This window comes from Meriones unguiculatus, chromosome 12 (assembly GCF_030254825.1).
Source record: "Meriones unguiculatus strain TT.TT164.6M chromosome 12, Bangor_MerUng_6.1, whole genome shotgun sequence".
Lineage (NCBI taxonomy): Eukaryota > Metazoa > Chordata > Mammalia > Rodentia > Muridae > Meriones > Meriones unguiculatus.
This window is the reverse complement of record NC_083360.1, coordinates 4,482,740-4,501,936: the sequence shown is the minus strand read 5'-3', so window position 1 is coordinate 4,501,936 and position 19,197 is coordinate 4,482,740.

Below are 19,197 nucleotides of genomic sequence, written 5' to 3'. Positions count from 1 at the left end.
ACGTTCATTGCATATCCCATTTTTCTTTCTAAATGAGGATTGATCATCTTACCCCTTGTCTGCTTTCTTGATTATCTTATTTAGGTGTGTAGATTTCATTGAGTTTATCATATCTTGCAGGTCTATATAAGCGAGTATATTCCATGTTTGCCTTTCTCCTTCTGGGATACTTCACTCAGAATGATCTTTTCTAGATCCCACCATTTGCCTGCAAATTTCATGATTTCTTCATTTTTGATTACTGAGTAGTATTCCATTGTGTAAAAATACCACAATTTCTGTATCCATTCCTCCGTTGAGGGACATCTGGGTTGTTTCTAGGTTCTGGTTATTAAAAATAAAGCCGCTACAAACATGGTTGAGCAAAGGTCCTTGTTGTGTACTTGAACAAATTTTGGGTATATACCTAGCAGTGGTATAGCTGGGTCTTGAGGAAGCACTATTCCTAATTGTCTGAGAAAGCGCCAGATTGACTTCCAAAGTGGTTGTGCCAGTTTACATTCCCACCAGCAGTGTAGGTGGGTTCCCCTTTCTCCACAACCTCTCCAGCATGTGTTATCACTTGAGTTTTTCATCTTGGCCATTCTGATGGGTGTGAGGTGAAATCTCAGGGTCGTTTTGATTTGCATTTACCTGATGGATAATGAGGTTGAGCATTTATTTAAGTGTTTCTCTGCCATTTGATATTCCTCTATCAAGAATTCTCTGTTTAGCTCTGTTCCCCATTTTTTAATTGGATTACTTGGTTTGTTGCTTTTCAGCTTCTTTAGTTCTTTGTATATACTGGATATTAGTCCTCTGTCAGATAAAGGGTTGGTGAAGATTCTTTCCCAATCTGTAGGCAGTCCTTTTGTTTTGATGACAGTGTCCTTTGCTTTACAGAAGTTTTTCAGTTTCATGAGGTCCCATTTATTGATTGTTGCTCTTAGAGTCTGTGCTGTTGGAGCTATGTTCAGGAAGTTGTCTCCTGTGCCAATGAGTTCTAGGCTCTTCCCCACTTTTTCTTCTAACCGATTTACAATATCTGGATTTATGTTGAGGTCTTTGATCCACTTAGACTTTAGTTTTGTGCAGGGTGATAAATATGGATTTATTTTCATTTTTCTGCATGTAGACATCTAGTTAGACCAACACCATCTGTTGAAGATGCTATCTTTTTTCCATTGAATGGTTTTGGCTGCTTTGTCAAAAACCGAGTATTCATAGGTATGTGGGTTTATTTCTGGGTCTTCTATTCGGTTCCATTGATCTTCCTTTCTGTTTCTATGCCAATACCATACAGTTTTTATTACTATTGCTCTGTAGTACAGCTTGAGATCGGGGATGGAGATACCTCCAGATGATCTGTTGTCGTACAGGATTGGTTTTAGAGATTCTGGGATTTTTGTTTCTCCATATGAAGCTGGGAATCTTTTTTTCAAGGTCTGAAAAGAATTGAGTTAGTATTTTGATGGGAATTGTGTTGAATCTGTAGATTGCTTTTGGCAGGATGGCCATTTTCACAATGTTAATCCTACCAATCCATGAGCACGGAGATCTTTCCATCTTCTGAGATCTTTAATTTCTTTCTTCAGGGAATTGAATTTTTTCTCAAACAGGTCTTTCACTTGTTTGGTTAGTGTCACACCAAGGTACTTTATGTTATTAGCGGCTATTGTGAAGAGTGTTGTTTCCCTAATTTCTTTCTCTGCTCTTTTATCTTTGGTATACAGGAGGGCTTCTGATTTTTTTGAGTTGATTTTGTATCCAGCCACTTTGCTGAAGGTGTTAATCAGCTGCAGGAGTTCTCTGGTTGAATTTTTGGGGTCACTCATGTATACTATCATATCCTCTGTGAATATTGACACTTTGACATTTTCCTTTCTGATTTGTATCCCCTTGATCTCCTTTAGTTGTCTTATTGCTCTTCAAGTACTATGTTGAAGAGGTATGGAGAAAGTGGGCAGCCTTGTCCCTGATTTCAGTGGGATTGATTTAATTTTCTCTACATTGAGTTTGATGTTGGCTGTAAGCTTGCTGTATATTGCCTTTACTATGTTTAAGTATGTGCCTTGTATCCCTGATCTCTCCAAGACTTTAAACATGATTGGGTGTTGGACTTTTGCTTTGAGAGAAGTATCAATTTCTATGAGTGTATCTTCAGCAACCGAGATTCTCTCTTCCATCTCTTGTATTCTATTAGTGATGCTTACCTTTGTGGTTCCTTCTCTTTTCTCTAAGTTCTTCAGTTCCAGGGTTTTCTCGGTTTGTGTTTTTTTTTTTTTTTATTGATTCTAATTTTGTTTTCATGTCTTGCAACATTTCCTTCATCTGTTTGAATGTGGATTCCTGTGTCTCCAAGATGGTCTCTATTTTTTTGTTTGTTTCCTCTTAGTGCCACTACTTCTGCTTCCAATTGTTTGGCTATATTTTTCATGTGTTTCTTTAAGCTCTTTTTTTGTTCACTTCATTTTTCCTTATTTCCATTTGGGAGGCCATATATTTAAAAGATTTATTTGTTTCCTCTTTAACTGTTTGAATCTGTATGACTATTTCTTCACTTTGTATCCCCTCTGTGATTCCCTTCCTCATCCCACCACAATCCCTCCCTTCCTCCTCCCTCTGCATGCATGCCCCTCCCCAAGTCCACTGATAGGGGAGGTCTTCTTTTCCTTCCTTCTGATCCTACTCAATTAGGTCTCATCAGGAGTGGCTGCATTGTCTTCTTCTGTGGCCTGGTAATGCTGCTTCCCCCTCAGGGGGAGGTAATGAAAGAGCAGGCCAATCAGTTCATGTCAGGGAGAGTCCCTGTTCCTATTACAATGGAACCCACTTGGATACTTAAATGCCATGGGCTACATCTACGCAGGGGTCCTAGGTTATCTCCATGCATGGTCGTGGGTTGGAGTATCAGTCTCAGGAAAGACCCCTGTGCTCAGATTTTTTGGTTCTGTTGCTCTCCTTGTGGAGTTCCTGTCCTCTCCTGATCTTACTGTTTCCCACTTCTTTCATAAGATTCCCTGCACTCTGCCCGAAGGTTGCCCATGAGTCTCCCCATCTGCATTGATAGTCTGCAGGGCAGAGCCTTTCAGAGGTCCTCTGTGTCAGGCTCTTGACTTGTTCCCTCTTTTCTCTTTCTTCTGATGTCCATCCTCTTTGACTTTCTGGATAGGGATTGAGCATTTTAGCAAGAGTCCTCCCTCTATTTGTTTCTTTAGGTGTACATATTTTAGTAGGTTTATCCTATATTACATGTCTATATGAGTGAGTATATACCCTGTGCGTCTTTCTGCTTCTGGGATAGCTCACTCAGGATGATCTTTTCCAGATCCCACCAATAGTTAGATTTTATTAAATTGTTTTCTCATGTATAAATTCAAATATTCATCTACTTAGAAATCTGAAGTTTATAATAATAATAATAATAACAATAATAATTCCTTAAATGGTCAAAAAGCAACTGAAAGTATAGGCAATTTTAATGACATTTAATTAAATACAGCAAAGAAAGGTGTTTTTTTGCTTCCTTCAGAAGAAACTCATACCATGTATATCTAAATTTAATTTAAAAATATAACTCTATGAAGCTGAACTTGAAATTTCAGCAGGAAAGTTATTTTATTAAATCATCTGGGTCATTAATGAAATGTCATTAAATTCTGAACATCTCCATTCCTTGTTCTCATATAATTCACTTCCATTCTAATATCCTAAAATGGCCCTGAGGGTAACAGTTATATTAAAGGGCCTCGTTTTACCTCAATATTTACAAAGGTGTAACAGAAGTAAGTGAATTTGAAATTTTACACATGTGTGACCATTTATGTGTCAGTAAAGCAAATAATGGTTATCTTAGTGTGTTGTGTACCTGAAAACCCATAGGATCAATGTCTAATTTCTAATGACAAGAGGAAATTCTCAATAAATATTCTGGGATTTCAACTTCTAATATTTGTTATTAATTGATAATTGAATAATGTTATATTTATTTCTCTTTCCCAGTACTCCAAGCCATGTGATACTAATGACATTTTTTTTTAATCTTTTTTAAAGTATCCACCTTAAAAAATAACTTCATTACAACTGGAATTCTAGCAATGCCCAGGAGGAACTAAGTTTTATAAGAGCTTTATAAAAGTGTGGGGAAAGGCTTATAAGAAAGGTAAGCTAGGTGTTTATGTGTAGGTTTTGTTGATTGCAATCTTGACAGGGTCCAGAATGACCACCCAGACAAAACTCCGGGCATGAAGAGATCAGTTTACTTTAGTTGGAAGATCTGCCCAACTTGAATGGTACTAAATTATGGTTTGTGGATCCTACAGGGAAGGCAAAGAAGAAATCAAGCTGAGAATTCATTGCCCCCAGCTTTCTGAGTATGAGACAATGTAACTAGCTTTCTCAAGCTCCTCTGCCCTGACTTGCCTGACTTAAAGAATACACAGTTAATCTTCCTCCTTTCACTTGCTTTTGTGAAGCATTTCAGCACCGTGTGTGAAAAATAAACAACAAAATCATGACGATATTTATAATAGATAAAGACATGGCTTTGATCATATTAATCTTTAAAATAAGTAATATGATATGCTTTGTTTAATCTAAGTGTTGTAATATCAATTATGTTAAGAAGCTAAATATGGCAAACCTTTGTCCTGGATAACTGTTTAGGTACTTTATCACTGGGAGGGAGGAATTATATTTCTCTCAGCAGATATTAGCTCCCTGTCCAAAGTATTTCATTCTGTTTCTGCTATTTGGTAACTAATTATACAGAAAAAAAAAAACAATACCAATTCTTATTTTTAAAGTATATTAAATAGTTAAAAATAAACAATGGTAAAAAGAAATTAAGTATGAATGAACTAAACATCCTGTCCACATGTCACCCAAAGCTCCATAAATTCTGACCAAGTAGTATGTGATTAAAAAAAGTAGATAGACCATAAATAGCTAATAAATCCCATTTATTGAGCACTTCTTAAAAGTACAGTGTAAACAAGGTTTGGTATGTGCTTCATTAGTCTACAAATAATCAGCTACTACCTCTGATGGAGCCAAATAAATATGTTTACTTTGGAAAGACCTTTTATTTGTTTTTCTATAACCTTGAGAATTGACCTCTTATCAGTCATTTACTTATTACTCAGTATTATCTTTTAAGCACAACAGAATTGCCTATAAAAAAAGGTTCCCATACTTTCCCAGTTCCTTAAATAAAATTCCAGGTTATTTTGGAGTAGTCAGTGACTTTTGGATTGTTTTCCATTTAGCATTTGATTTATGCAGAACTCTCCAGAGCATGTTCCTCTGAATATCCCATACACATGTAAACTCCACACACATAAGCTGTGCTGAGTATTTGAGTCTACATGAACTGCCAGTCTATGTGAGCAATTTTAGGAGCAGAGGTGTAAGTGGGAAAACTCAACAGACGTTCCTGAAGTCACTAACCCAGGGTTTTCACAGCATGTGAAACACTTGATTACGTGGCGGGAAAGATACGATGTGGCAGGGTTACTAACAACATTTCTGAGTTCAACACTACATCACAGGTTTTGCTGTTTTTACCTTGGGCAAGAGTCAGAAAGCCCAAATATATCCAGAGAGCTAGAGAGTGGTTTAGCATTCACGCTATGTGTCAACTCTCCTCACACATTCACGCCCAGGTTCCATAGCTGTTGAGCACATTCCATGTGCAAGGTTCTTTGGCATGGGGTGAAGTATTCAGGAGAAGTAAGTTCCGCATTTCATGCCTTCAAGCGCTCGGGCCTCAGCCAAGAAGAAACTCAGCTCACACAGCTTACAAGGTATAAGCACGTGAGCACCCCTCATAAGTCCTGCTGGCAGGTCCTGTTGGCTCACAGTATTTGAGAGCTGCACCACCTATGCGCATATTTTTCATGTAAATTGAAATGTTATACATGGAATTATGTTTTAGGAATTAATTGAACCTTTAGTGAACCATAATTAAATGAGTTTAAAAATACTGTCATTAGAGACACGTGTGAATAATAAAGAAGACACACAAACCATTGTGAAAACCAGAATATCTCCTTTTACATCATAACACAAATACTTAGCATACATTGCCTTCTTGCTTTATATATATTTTTCTTCTCTCACGTTCAAGGTTATAAATGTAATATTATTAGAATTGTCAAGTTGTTATATGTTGTTATATTAATCCAAATCAATCCAAGTAAACAAGACTCAAGAAACATTCAATTGAAGTCTAAATGATTACTTTTCTTTCATTGAAAAATTAAGTATTTTAAATTTATTTTAAAATTATCCCACTAGATAAGATAGTGATAGCATTGCTAATTTGAATGCAAATCAAATTAACAATCTTCACTAGTTATTAGTAGGCAACACATTTAAACTAGGACTCACAGTCCTTAAAGGAAAGTTTTGAAATATAGAAAGTGAGAGGACAAAAAAAAACACTCACATGGGATTTGCAATTAAGAGATTAGTGAAATTATTTTAGGTTTAAATATAATTCGTGTGTGAATGTGTTTATGTGTGTGCCTGTGTTTGAGTGAGTGCAATTTTTGTTTCTTGTTCTTTTTTTCAATAAACTGCATAATGGAAGTAAGTGTATCAGTGAAAGGATTATTATATTATACATTTACTAGGCTTCTGAGAATCTAGGGAGTTCACTGAGCATGGAATTAAAAACGGGGTGGGGGAGGGAGTGGAAATCCTAATTTCACCAAGAGATTATGACCAAATCATGGTGACCTGTTAAAAGGATTGCTTGACTACTGGAGAAAGAGTTTGCAACAAGTTGCTCAATTAAGATATTTGTTACAGAGGATTTGTTTGAACTATATTCAATACTGAGCCACCAGTAATAAATAAAGCATATTGAGGAAAAAATAAAAAATAAACTGCACATCACTGGCAAATTGAAATAAAATCAAAACATGGGAAAACTACAGAAAAACACTTCTATAAATATCATTTTAACTACATAGAAACTTAGTGTAACAGATTTATTGTGAAGACTCTATAGTGTGTGGCTCTAGTAAATACTTTTAATTAGGAAGATTAACAATAATTCACTTCCAGAGAGAGGATCCAGGTAGTCCTGATGAGACTTGATAAGCTAAAGTCAGAGGGATGGGGAGAACTCCCTCTTTCAGGGGACTAAGGGGGAATGATGGAAGAGATGAGGAAGGTGGCTACATTCAGGATACAAAATCAATAAATTGTAAAAAAATAATAAATAAACAATTAATTAATTAATTAATTTTTAAAAAGAAAAATAATTTACTTCATACAAATAATATGATAAAATTATTTCAAAATTCTCTTTGCCAGATACTTTCAATTATCTACTTTCCATTAGTTATTATAAGATGTTACAAAGCTTCTTAATTTATGTAGCAATGCAAGAACTAATCTATAAAACCAAGACTAATGATGAAAATTTCTTGTAATTATTTAAATGTAGTTTCATCTTAGAATCTAGTCACAATAACATAATGCTCATAATACAGGAACGTTTGTAGACAACGTTTCTCTTCATCTTCAGGACCATGATTTATGCATATGATGGAAAGCCCAAAATCTTTAGACTGTTGTAAAAAGGATGCAGTAAAGGTTACCAATAATGAGGAAAGAGACCATCATTCCTAGGTAATTGAAAGTACAATCCCTAATGCTGTTAGCGAAGGAGATGGTATCATTATCACTGCATTCCTGGAAAAAGAAAAGGTAAAATGTGTGTGCCACTTACCAGTGCTGCTACTTTTTTTTTTTTTTTAAGCATAGGTCACTGGTCTCTAGAGGAGCTTAATTAAATTTTGGAGTTTTACTGTAGGTTTGAAAGAAATTGGCTGACTTAGCCTTTGCATGCAAAGCTGCATTTGACTCACAGATCCTAATGTTACAAGTCAACAAGACATGAGCGTGGGATGGAATGTTGGAATGTACTGTGAACAGACACCCTTTGAAGATTTCTTTTTCTTTTTTTGTGTGAATCTTGCTTTCCTATACCAACTTTCTTTTTGGAGTACATTCAAGGTCAGCATAATTGTGGATGTCACACAGCCTTCAAAAGGGCCATCGTAAACCTAGTAAAAATGATAGCGTGAGACGGAGCTGCTCAATGTCAGTGCCTATTGCTTAAAAACACATTTCACTGTAACTACATTCCCATCAGGTTGCTAACAACTATGATTATGGTTGCATTGTCAAAAAGTTGGAACACCTATCATGTTTCTATGTCTTATTTTAAGACTGTCAAGGCCCTCAATAAAATGTGACTGGCAAATCCGCACAGTTCCAACAATAACAACAAAAATAAGTATGTTGCATACTAGAAATGCAGTTTCCTTTCTGGTACTATTGTCAATATCAATGTCCTCTCTTGTGGTTTTGAATCCTGTGTGGTGACTGCAGCTCCAATGCCAGGGGTTATGTTTTTCTACAGAAAGCTTGGCTCTTCTTACCCCTGAACTTAAATATTTTTATGCCACTTTTAATGAAGTGTTGAAGAAGTCATCTGAGGTATAATCATACTCTGAAAACAACTAGGTAGTCTTGTGCCAATTTCTTCAGGAAAACAAAAAAAAAAAGAAAACAAAACATATATATATATTTATACATATATATATATATAAATGTTGGGAGCTTCTCTTTGAAAATTATATACACTTGCAAGAAACAGAGATTTTCCTTTTTTTAAATTAAATTTTATTTATTTATATTACTGTTTTTTCACTTTGTATCCCAGCTGTAGCCCCCTCCATCATTCCCTCCCAATCTTACCCTTCCTCCCATGCCCCTCTCCAAGTCTACTGAGAGGGGAGGTCTTCCTCCCCTTCCATCTGACCCTAGCCTATCAGGTCTCATCAGAACTGGCTGCATTGTCTTCCTCTGTGGCCTGGTAAGGCTGCACGCCCCTCACGGGGAGGTGATCAAAGAACCAGCCACTGAGTTCATGTTAGAGACAGTCACTGTTTCCTTCACTAGGGAATCCACTTGGAGATTGATCTGCCATGGGCCTCATCTGAGCAGGGGTTCTAGGTTATATCCATGAATGGTCCTTGGTTGGAGAATCAATGCTAGAAAAGATCCCTGTGCCCAGATTTTTTGGTTCTGTTGCTCTCCGTGTGGAGCTCCTGTCCTCTCCAGGTCTTACTATCTTCTCCCTTCTTTCATAAGATTCCCTGCACTCTGCCTAAACTTTGCTTATGAGTCTCAGCATCTACTTTGATACATTGCTGAGTAGTGTCTTTCAGAGACCCTCTATAGTAGGCCCCTGGCCTGCTTCCTGTTTTCTCCTTCTTCCAGTGTCCATACCATTTGTCTTTCTGAGTGAGGATTGATCAATTTACCCAGGGTCCTTTTTCTTGGTTAACTTCTTTAGGTATGCAGATTTTAGTATGTTTATCCTGTATTATATACCTGATATCCATTTATAAGTAAGTATATGCCCTGTGTGTCTTTATGCTTCTGGGATACCTCACTCAGGATGATCTTTTCTATATCCCACCATTTGCCTGCAAATTTCATGATTTCCTTGTTTTTAATTGCTGAGTAGTGTTCCATTGTGTAAAAGAACCACAATTTCTGTATCCATTCTTCCACTGAGGGATAGCGGGGTCATTTCCTGGTTCTCCATTTAAAGCAGAAATAATTATTTGCTAGTCAATCAAGTCTTTTCCTGAAAGGTTTCTGTTTTTTGAAACTTTAGCCTGTAAATCTCATATTCTCAACCAATCTTAAGTATTGAATCGAGTACGTGCAAGGTCAGGTCTCAGAGCTATAGAGGAGGCCGTTCTTAGAAGACTAATCTTACAGAATCATTTAATTAAAAAATCTAATAAAAAAGCAAAAATTAGAAAATAGTATTTAACTGCAGAGTGGTGTGGAGTATGTAAATATGTTTTTCAGCTATTGTGAGAAGATGAGGTGGAGTTTGTAGCAGAGCCAAGGTCTATAGAATAGCCCTGAAGACTGATGTTAAGGTGAATGCCAGGAGAGATTAGGAAGAGAAGCAGTTTGTGTGTTCTCCTCTGAGGAAGCTTATTTCTCCTGATCCCAGCATTTTTAGTTGCTTCAATTCTCTGTTTAGCATTTAGGCAATTTGAGCTTTCTCCGCTTTCTCCAGACTAATCTAGCATGTTTTGGTATCATACTTGTTCATGTTATGGAGTCTTGTCGGTGAAAATTTTGGGTGTATCTTCTGACATTCTTAGAATATATCAATTGTTTTTCCAATACTGAATTGCCAGCCCTGAAAAAAAATATACTGTGAAACTACATTACAGAGACTGAATAGGGGACATTGTGTAATTATATAATAATCTCATAAGACAAAAGATTTTTTTTTAAATGAGAAGAACTCTAAACAGGAGAACATGTGTATAAAAGATCTGCAACATGAAAATGCATGATACATGTTGAAGATTAAAAGTTAATACAATTTTTCAGATACCATGTCACTTGGCTTTCTAAATTAACTCAGCAAACAGATATGATGCATCAGTTTTTACTTAGTGTCCTTTAATAAAATATTAATTATTAATTTTTTACTATTACATAGCTGCTCAATGATATTGATGAATTGTGGACTGGTCTTTTTGTATCATAAAAACAAATCGAGTACAGCATTGCAAATCATGCGAAGAACAATGTTTAGCATAAGATAGTAACAAAAACTAATACATATTTGCCCTTTTATACAACTGTTTGGATAACTGATGATAGCTGTTTCTTTTCCTACTGATCTAATTCTCATCACCAGTGAAGTGTTAGCATTATCAGCATTTTCTAGATCACAAGTGCAATTCTTCTAGATAAAAGTTCTTCTAGACAACATTAATAACGTTTAGATTTAGGATCATTAGTAGACAACACTGTGCCCATTCCATCTATGTGGCTTGGGAGATCAAATTCAAGTTTGTATGTTTCCAAATAAACACTTTATTGGCTGAGCTGTTTCTCTATCCCATAAAAGTGTATTTGTCATGAAGAAGGGCTTTAAGATTTAGAGAGCAGAGTTTCATTATATAAGGTTGAAATGTTTAACATGAAGTATTAAAAAAACATAATGCTTATTAATTATAAAACTGATATTTTACTTTTATCCATGAAAACTATTAACCCACGTTCTCATGCTTCATAATGCTGACTGCTGAAGACAATAAAGTAATGATTTCTTAGGGTATGGCCTCTTTGTGAAATATTTCTGGCCAAGTTATACAATTTATATTGTTATAGTCCATAGTTCATATGTCAGAATTAGACACCTATGATCACAGAGACTCAGAACAGAAGTTTTGATCACATAGTTGGTTGATTCAAAGTCCTAGTAATTTTTCCTGTTCCACATTTCCTCCTGTATGCACAACCTATACAGCAAAATAGTTTTTTTATAGGGAATGGTAAATATCTATATGTCTACTCCATAGAATAATTAGAGGCCTGTCTTTTGAATCTACTGTTATGAGTGTTTGCTCCAATTTTTAATATATACCACAACAGGAAACAACCACAGAGAAGGAAGGTGGCATTTGTCACTGACGGAGTTATAAATGGTACACTCTTATATGTTTAATGCATGTACATAAATACACATATATTACATTACATAGCGTAGGTTTGTATGGCTGTTGCTATTGAGTGTACCATATTGTAAATCTGTGTGTCCTAGGGATGAGACCATTTATTTGTGTTTGATATTAAAAAATACGTTATGAATGCCAGAGTCAGTGACTGCAATCCAGGTTGTTACATGCCATTAAATCTGTTTGCCTGGTGAGAGAACTGAAGTATCTATTATTGGAAATACTGTATATGACACAAAGTATTTCAGCTTCAGCTATTTCTAATAGAAAATCTGTAGTCTAGTTTGAAGGCTTTAAATTAAGCTTTTTATTCCAGATTTTCACCTGCTGTTTATTTGAGACATTTCCTTCTTATATTCAACAACTAGTTAGGCTCAATAAGTTAATACTTTGAGCAACAGAAACTCCATATGTTATGGATCTTGCTGACAGTATGGGTTCAGGCTTGAAGGCACTGATCTATTAAATCACATGTTATGATCAAAGTGTTATTTGCAGGCAAGTATGACAGGAGTCCTTCTTTGTAAAATTGCAACCTTGTGCAATACTTGCATAGATCATAGATAATTAAAAGAGTTAATGCCAAAGAAGGTTGCCTTTTTAAAAATTAATTAATATATTTATTGACTCACTTTACATCCCAATCACAGGCCATCCTTCCTCTCCTTCAGTTCCCATCCTCCCTCCCATTTCCCACTATCCTCACTCCCCTACTCACCAAATAAGGGACCTCTTGTTACCAACTCAGACCAGATGGCCTTAGTGCATCTTCTTCCCCTGTGGCCTGGCCAGGCAACCCTGCAACAGAGAACTGATCGGAAAGCAGGGAACAGGCCTACAGCTTGACACAGAGAAATCTCACCTCAGGTTCCCTTCTTTTTATTATTTATTTATTTATTTATTTATTTATCTATTTATTTATTTATTTTTCAATGCAGTTTATTCAGGAGCTTTGAACAATCTTCTGACCCTGGGGAAAGCCAGCCCACAGCTTAAATAGCCTCTGGGTAGCCAACCTCAGCGTGCCTCGTGGGCAATGCAGAGAGGTCCACATATACTGAAGCAAGCCAGATCCTCAGCCTTAGCCAAATGTGGAGTTGTTCGTGACAGAGAGCACTCACCATCGGGAAGGTGGAAGGCGGAAACCAGCTCCATCTTTAAGGCATAGCATTCCGCAGCTCGATACAGTTCCCCCTTTTCGTTTTAGACGCATCAGGCAAGAGTAGAGGTCTGATCTCTGATATTAGAAATAAATTGGGACTTTGTACCGATGTTCATTTAGGTGTCACCCACCCAAAGAGCATCAGACCCGTCTGATACCTTTTTCTCAGAGGCGGGACCTGGGGCATCAACCCGCATGCAATCAGACATGCTCTTCTCTGGGTCCAATGTGGCTGACCCTGAGTGCAGTGCTTAGCCTCGCATCCTGAGCGTAACATTGTAGCTTTTTATGGTAGCCAACCATGCTTGGGGAGACTGTCCTGCTTCAATGGCTGTAAAGGCCTGAATGGTCATGGCTGCATTACGCTGTTGTGAGACTCTAATCTTGCATATATACCACAGGCAAACCAAGGAGACCAACACCAGAAGGCCTGCTAACACTCCCATGCCCGCCCATTCCTTCAGATGATTCATGGCTGCAGCAATCCATGATGATAATCCTGTGGCTAGTCCTGCGTCCACTCTGGTAGAATTTACTGTGACAATGGCCACTCTCAGCTGCTCCATCATAGTATCGAATTCTCCAGTCCAATTACCTAAAATATAGCTAGACAATTGTTTAGACAGATTTGCAGCACAGGAAAAATTCTCATGTTATATGCTAGTGACTCAAAGTCCAACATATTTTCATTGACAGCCAAGTTGAGCGATTTGCCATAGGGTATCAATTTGCTCCTGCACGAGGTCAATCCTCTGATTGAACACCATCAAGCCTCCTTTTAGTTGAGCATTAATTCCTTTTTGTACATATCAGGCATGAGCTACATTGGCTAAAAGATTATTCAGGGTCTGAGCAGTCTGCACAGTATGACTCATGGCTAATGCCGCAGTGGTAGCTCCAATAGCCGCCAATGAGATGGCAGTACCAATGGCGGCTGTAATTCCAAGATCCCTTTTCTGTCTGAAGAGAATCATAGCGTGAGGGGCATCAACGGACACAGGCACCCAGCAAGGCATGCGAGTAACCAGGGCATACCTAAATTCACTAGCATTCCAGCATTGGGCAAAAAAGCAAGTATCATCACCACAATTACTGGCTCTATCTGGCTAATAATGAATAAAAATGGGGGATATAAACAAACAGGTGTGGGCTTATAGGAAATAATATGAGAAGCCTTAACCCCCTCGTAGGTTCCCTTCTTGTTCCCAGCTCTCTCCCCTTCCACCCCTGTTCTCACCACATCTGATCTCCATGCTTGTTTCCTTCTCCAGTTCCATCTCTTGCCTAGTTCCCTCTCTTCATCCACTTCTGCTGTCTATTCTATTTCCCCTCATGAGTGACATTCTGGCACTCTCCCTTGTTCCCTCCTTGTTAATCAGCTTCTTTGGGTCTGTGGATTGTAGTATGGTTATTGGGTGCAATAGGTCTAATATCTGTTTATAAGTGACTACATACCATATGTATCATTATGAGTCTGAATTACCTCTCTTAGGATGATCTTTTCCAGTTCCAATTATTTGCCTGCAAATTTCATGATTTCCTTGTTTTTAATAGCTGAGTAGTATTCCATTGTGTAAATGCACCACAGTTTCTGTATCCATTCTTTGACTGACATTTAGGTTGTTTCCAGTTTCTCAGTATTATGAATAAAACTGATATGAACATATTTTAGCAAAAGTCCTTGTTGTATGGTGGCGCATCTTTTGGGTATATGTCCAGGAATGGTATAGCTGGGTCTTGAGGTAGAGCTATTCCCAGTTTTCTGAGAAAACATCAGATTGTTTTCAGGAGAGTGTACAAGTTTACATTCCCAGCAGCAGTTTAGGGGTGCTCCCCTTTCTCCACATCCTCACCAGTATGTATTGTCACTTGAGTTTTTAATCTTAGCCATTCTGACTGTGTAAGATGGAAACAGAGTCACTTTAATTTGCATTTCTCTGATGGCTTAAGGACATTGAGCATTTCTGTAAGTGCCTCCTGCACATATGTGACCAATGGGCAGCTTTGTCCTTACATGGGGTGCCTGGTGAAGAAAATGGAGTTGTTTCTAACATGATTGCCTGCTTTTGGATCATTTCCCCCTGGCAGCACTGCCTTGCCTGGCTTCAGGGGATGAGGATATGTTCAGTCCTGATGTGACTTTATAGTCTGGGGAGGGTTGATATCAGGGGAAGGAGGCTCCCATGTTTCTTGGGGAAAAGGGAAAGAGAAAGTGGAGAAGAGGGAAAGGAAGTTGGGAGGAGAAGAGAGAGTGGGCACCCTTGGAATATAAAGTAAATAAGCTGAAATAAAAATATAAAAAAGAACAACAGCAAAGATAAAAAGAAGAGCAGGCAAGAGAATCCATGTCAGAGACAGCCCCCTCTCTCCTTTCCTGGTCCACATGTTGGCCAAGCAGTCTATGTAGGAGATGTAGGCCTGGTCCATGCATGGTCTTTGGTCGGTGTTCCTCCATAAGTCTCTCTGGAACCAGGTTAGTTGTCTCTGTGGATCTCCCAACCAATGCCAGGCCCAATCTGTGACCCACACCATGGGAGAAAGTCAGTCCCTGACACTCTTAGCAATACTTTGCTGTGCTTGCACATAGGAGACTTGCATAGCTGTCCTATGAGAGGCTCCTTCCAACAGCAGATTGATCCAATGGTGAGATTCACGGCCAAACAAACATGGGACAGAGCGCAGGGAGTCTTGTGGAAGGATGAGAGAAGAACAGAAAAACCCAGGGGGTACCACAAAAAGCTTACCTTTTATGGCCCATAAAAGCTGTGTGATTCCAGCAATTATTTGCCCCTTCTACAAAAGCACAGCATAATTAAACATGTAACACACTGAATTCTGATATTTGAATTACTAAGAAATTGTCGTCTCACTGTAAGACCATTACTTAAATTTCATTTCTAAATCAATAAATAAATCAATAAGTTTATTAAAGTAAAAAAGAATTAATAGCAAGCCCCAAATCCACATAATTTTAAATGTCATTAATTATGAAAATTATATTTAATAATTTATTAACTAATTTTGGACTATATTATTGTGAATATTTCGAAACAGGGTCTTGCTATGTAGTCCTGGTGAGTATTTTGAAACAGGGTCTTACTATATAGTCCTGTTTGTCCTTGAACTCACTGTGTAGTCCAGGTTGGCCTAGAACTCACAGAGACCCACCTGCCTCTTCCTATTGAGTGCTGGGATTAAAGTTGTGTGCCATCAAACCAGGATAGTAAAATTATTTTAATTTGGAATACAAATTAAGATACAAAATACAAAATAATAGATGAGTTATTGTTCTTTAAAATGTTATATTGAAAGCTTTCCATTTCTCTTTTATAGAGAAGATAAAATATGCGATTATATTGTCTTTGACCATTTAACTATTACTTATATAATTGATATTCTTATTTTAACTACAATCTTGTCTTAAAAGAACTAACCTGATGACCAAATTAAGCATCATTTTCATCATTAACAACAACAAACTATTCACTTGAAAGCATCACACTTTGCAATTACATTTGATTTTTATTGACCTATGAATTATATTATGCCTTGCATTTAAAAGAGCTCATAATTTTTGATTTATAGATACACTTTGTCATGCCCAGTCACATCAAGGCAACTCAGATATGCTACTACATTTATGTAGAGTAGAGGAAACACATGAACTGATTTTTTTCAATAGTTAGGTCCAAAATTATTTATTAAAATTAATTCATAATACTTTAAACTACAAACACATACAGTAAATATTAGGGTCATCTAGTTTGAAGGGGAGATTAAAAGAGTAAAACCTCAATATATGTGTTTTTGTGTGACTGTATTAAATAAGCTGTGTGTGTGCATGTGCTTGTGTGTGTCTATGTGTGTGTGTCTGTGTGTGTTTGTTTGTAAGATATTGTCATGCTATAGTTATGGGTAGTAATTGATGAAAACCTGGTTGACATGATTTTTTTAACTAGGATAAAGGGCTTATCCACACATAGAGCTAATGACCAAGATTTGGAATAATCTAATGTTAATATATATATATAATTATATATATTTAATTACATATATATAATTACATATATGTTCTTATATATTAATTATATATATAATTAATATATAAGAACATATGAGTAGTTTACTGTTCTTCCAAATCCCAAGTCTTGGTTTAATGCGTATGTCATAAAAGAGAATTCAATAATAAAAGTTTTGGTCTTTGAGAGTGTGTTTGAAGGAGATGACATCTGTTGTTGTTTTAATGATTACATAATTCAGAAAAATAAATGTCTTTCTAATCATCCAATGATCTATGATTTTATCTTTGTATATACATAATGTGTTTATAGATTAAATAAATCTATGCAGCATGGTGAAAATTCATTATTAATTATTGTTCATTGCTCTTGAAGTATATTGAATAAGCATATTGTTTCCATGTGGAGATAAAAATAAACAAGCATGTTATTACTCCATATGGTTGAAGTTGTTACAAACAGTGTAAGAAATATAAGTAAGACATAAAGATGTCAGAGATGGATATGCCGCTACCAATTTTAACTAACGTGATCTGGGAAAAAGAACTGTAAAAGTGCTCTGTGAGAGGTGGAGAACTCATGGAAACACCTACTTGAAAGACAGAAGCAGCAGAAGAGAAAGAACAGGACAGGAGCCTACCACAGATGTTCTCTAAAAGACTCCATCCTGCAGAGGATTGGAGCAGATGCAGAGACTCACAGTCAAACTTTGGACAGAGAACAGGGCTTATGGAAGAATGGGGAGAGAGAAGGACGCGGAGGGGACAGGAGCCCCACACGATGAAGAGCAAAGACAAAAGAGCTGAGCCCAGGGGTTACTGCAGAGATTGGTGCATCAATGGAGGACTATACATACTGAGGATCTGGAGTCCCTGCTCATATGTAGCCCATAGTCAACTCAGTCTCCATGTGGGTCCCTAGTAATGGGAGAAGAGACAGTCTCAGACAGGATCGCTTGCCTTGATCACTTCTCCCTGGTGAGGTGACTTAGCCAGCCCACAAAGGAAGAGGAACCAGAGAGTCCTGATGGGACCTGATAGGCTGGGATCAGACAGTAGAGAAGGAGGACTTCCTATACAAGTGGAGAGGTATAGAGGTGGAAGGAGGAGGGAGGATGGGACAGGGAGGAGACCAGGGAGGGAGCTACAACTGGGAAACAAAATGAATAAATTGTAAAATAATAATAATAATAATTGCATATTAAAGACATACCAGATACAATAAGAATTAGAATTTTTATGGCATGTTACAGGAGCCTCATGAAAGTTAGTGTCATTGTTGGGGAGGGTAAAATTAAAATTTGACTTCAGAGAATTAGTAGATACAGGACAATATCAATTGTAAAACTGAAATGAAATTCACTTGACATATTCTGAGTAGAAACAAAAGCTTCTTATTGAAAGTTTGACACCATCACCCAGACTGCTTCATTGAGTATTGATAAGAATTTATTAAAGTAAATGCTACTATAAAGAAACTTTAGCTATCTCTAAATCCCCTTCATGAAAAAAGCATCAGTCTATATTAGATAAATCTGTAAGAAGGTGGACTATACTTCTGCTGTAACTTAATAGATACATAGACAATACATAGAGTATGAACTATAGATTTTCAAGTATTTTCAACTCAGTTGTGTACACTTTAGAATGTTATGTTGCCAAATGGTGACTTAAAAGGTAATGATTGTTACATGCTATGTAAAATATGAAGTGTGAAGTATTACTTTTTGCAGGGTGGCATATTTCATCCTATCATACATATGTTACACATACACTGTTTATAGCATAATATGATATATTTTACATACATTTGTACAGACATATGCTATAAATATAAATATGCTAAAATACATACACACAGATTCACATATGGATACATGCCTTGAGAAGTGATGTCTGGACTAATGATACCACAAAAGAAAATATAGTGTTTGGCTGCCATTTCAAAAGAATGCTCTTTTAGACTGGTTGAAAAAGAAATTCTGCAGGTGTCTGGATTTGCTAATAATAAAACATTTTTAAGCAAACAAATATTAATAGATAAAAGATGCAACAAGAATCAAATACTTCAATGAGATTATAGAAAAGAGAATAGTTTTGGGGAGGAGAATGGGCTTTGCCTGTGAGTGAGCTGTGCCTTTAGCCTTGTTAGCTCACAGTCACCTCTGCTTTCATTCTGACACCATCATTTAACTGCAACAAATCAAATATTTCTGATAGCCTTGTTTGACAGGAGACATACGTAGCTGCCAGGAGGCCTGTCTGCAGCTGCTGCTCTCCGGGAGCACACAGTTGTGCTGTGTCGTTTGAATTTGTGCTCCAGTGAATCTTTAAAACCTTTCTTCTGCATAGCCTGATTAAAGTCGTGTGTCTCGTCTGTTCAATTGACTGCTGACGCTGAAGAATCCAACACATCACAAATAGTCACTCCTGCAGAAATATTTTTTAAGAAAAAAATA